Source organism: Cervus canadensis, chromosome 15, assembly GCF_019320065.1.
Source record: "Cervus canadensis isolate Bull #8, Minnesota chromosome 15, ASM1932006v1, whole genome shotgun sequence".
In the NCBI taxonomy this organism is placed as follows: domain Eukaryota; kingdom Metazoa; phylum Chordata; class Mammalia; order Artiodactyla; family Cervidae; genus Cervus; species Cervus canadensis.
Window position 1 is genome coordinate 50,629,669 of NC_057400.1, and position 3,058 is coordinate 50,632,726.

The 3,058-nt window shown below is 44.8% G+C and overlaps 1 pseudogene; it reads right to left on the reverse strand.

Annotated features, from left to right (window-relative positions):
• Nucleotides 1–1,574: 1,574 nt before the first annotated feature.
• LOC122453666 lies at nucleotides 1,575–3,058 on the reverse strand (annotated as a pseudogene).

The following is a 3,058-nucleotide window of genomic DNA, read 5'->3' on the forward strand; positions in this document are numbered from 1 at the left end:
TCCTTCTGAAATCTCTTGGAAGTTTCAGAAGGATAGGTGTTAAATCTTCACTAAATGTTTGATAGAATTCATGTGTGAAGCCATCTGATCCTGGATTTTTGTTTGTGAAAGTTTTTTTTTTTCATTAGTAGTTGTTTATTGATCAATGGTTTGATATTAAGTTATTTTATATCTTCAGAGTTTTGCCCAAATGGAGTCACAAGCATTACAAAGTTTTTCTCTTAAAGAAAGTGTAGTGGGCAAGTTGGGAGGGACCAACCTAGCAGTAGTGGCATTTGAGAATAAGTTAACAAAAAAGTTTAGTATTACCATTTATTGATGACAGACACTAAGTTTTACTTACATTCCATGGGGAGAAAAAAATTCCACCGTAAACAGTGAATCGAACTGGCAAGGCTACTGGGCTTTTCATCTGGACCGTATCACGACCTCGCCGCACACATTTCTGTGCACAGCAACACAACATCAAAAGCAACATAGTTGCAGAGATAAGCATGGGTCCTTTTTTTCAGCCCTACATGGAGATGTAATCAACAGTACAAGCACTCCAGGACAATCAGTCTGCAGTTATACATGTGCTACATGGAGACCGTATCCTGTAGGGTAGTGAGAGCTATGTCAAGAGTCATCTGTATATACACACAATTTGTTTAATAATCTTTAAAGATTAAAGTTCATTTAATTCCTGCTGCATTAACAAAAATAAAAATAGGAAAGGAACCAAGTGATCGTTTTAAGTTTAAAATTCCAAAACTGCCCAATGTATAAAACTGTGGGAGATAGCATCAAAGTTGGACTGTTTCAGCTAAACCAGAAGGCACACAGTTTGCATCACTGAAATGGTCCTGGGTTAGTCCAATGAAGTAAAAATGTGTAACCACATACACATGGATATGATCTTTGCTAATTAGATTATTGATTAAGTCAGTCTCAGACAAGTTTCTAAACTGTGCAATGTAACTAGATACAATTGAGAAACTCAAATGAAAATTTATATAGTGTCATTTCAATCAAAAGAAAATAATGAAACTAAGAATATGTATCTCTTTTGGACAAGAGCAGTGGTGTGCACCAGAGCACGCCAAGAAGGTCCGCTCTGGCCGAGGAGGAAGCATTTGATTTTCTCTGGTGCTTTCAGCTCTGGGGCCAGACTAAGGCCTTTCTCTGGCGTGAGTGTCCAGGATTTGTCCTGAAGTGTTTGTGTGAGCCAGTTTGAGAAGGGGTCCTGCTTTCTGTTTCTTCTTTCACACAGCAAGGGAAAAAATAGTAAAACACCCAAAACAAACAAAAACCCCACCAAAACCAAGCACTAGGGTGCCTGGGGGCATGGACCTGCTGGTTTCCCAATGGATCCAGGGGTGTTTGGCAAACCCACTTGGCCCCAGCAGCTGTTGCAGCATGGACAGAAACCACAGCACATGTGAGCAGCTATGCCGACTCCTCAGGGTCCTGCCTTCTTCACCATTGCTTTCTCTAGTCCTTGGGAGGTATCAGAAATTCCAAATTTTCAAAGCAATTTCAGTATTTTCAGTATATATTTGGAGAGTTTTCAATGGTCCATGGCCAAATAAGGTTCAGCACCTCCCACACACAGACACTGGCCCATTTCCTGTTCTTGGCTCTCTGTATTTTGTTGGTCCAACTCAGACAGCAACTTTAAGATGTTCAGTGCAGCCATGTCGTGGCAGAAGTCCACATTCTTTCCGATACCGTGGCTGATCAGAGGTAGCTGAGAGGAACAATTGATAAGAGATACAAATTTGGTCTTATTTTGGGGGAAGTCTTTATATTCGACCTGGAATCCCTGAGCTCTGGAAGGATAGTCCAGCTGCTCAGAGGGTATCGTGAGAGGTACATGGCGTACATGGCCTGAAGAGACCATTCTTTAAAATGGTCTCGGCTGTCAGCTAGGTGCCCTCATTCAACAATTCATGGACTATCGTGAAAGTTACCGTGGGCCTTGGCAGGACTCAGAGCTACCCTGGTGAAACCTTTGGTGTGATGTCCTTGACTGACTCCTACAGCCTGGGCAACCTGGAGCACCGTGGGAAGAATTCCAGCAGGCAGCTGCTGATGACTGAGATAAGGCATCCTAAACTCCTCTTTATTGCTAGTCCCATTTTCATCCCCTGAGGCAGGTTCATAAAAGGTCACTGTTCTCCCATCCCCTGCTTTCTTTGTTGGTGTCCCCCTCTGATTTGAGGGCTGGTTTGGTGGGCTGAGCCTGCGGGACTTTTTGAAACCTGGGATCTCCAGCATGTTCTTGTCTGCACTGCATTTGGCCACCTTCTCATTGGTTCCTGATCCTTCTGTGGCGCGTTTTCCCACCTTCACCTGCATCACAGGCTCCCTGCGGCGTAGGAGGCCACCTCAGTGAGGAGCAGGTACTCTGGCTCCTCCTTGTTTTTTGCCTGCTGGGACTGGGCCAGTCTGCTAATCGGGTTCATCTCCTGGCTGTACTCTGGGTGCTTTGTAGCCTGACTATGGGTTTTGTTTTCTTTTCAATTCTGGGCTTCACTTGCTCAACTGTAGGCAGTGGCAGTAATTTTTTCAGCTCCTCAAGAACAGCTCTAGCAGTGTTTTTCTTTGAAATCCTCTTGCTCTTCCCTTCGCTTTCCCCCACCAACACCCCAACCGACACCCTGGTCACACAGCTCCTCATGTGGGGTGGGCCACTCTCCCGGGCAACCTGCTTTAGACGGAAAGATTCAAAATTCACAGGCAAGTTCTGTTTAAGTGCAATCTCAAACATTTATTTCCAGTTTATTGAGATTTTCTTCCTCTGATTCTCTTCCATTCACCTCCAGCCTCTTGGGGTGTGGGGGTGGGGTTCATTCTGCAGGATCCTCAAAACTTTTGCAACAGTATCATGCTTCGTAGCCTGTCTTCGTAGGTTGCTTTAGGTGTAAGGTTAGGTTGGTTGTTTGAAGTTTTTGTTGTTTCCTGAAGTAGGATTACAGGCACCGGCCTGGCCGTACCTGCCTCCTCCAAGGCCACTCTGCCTCTCCCCTCCTGGCATCCCTTCCTCCTCTGTCCTGCCCCTTCTGATTGTTTCCAT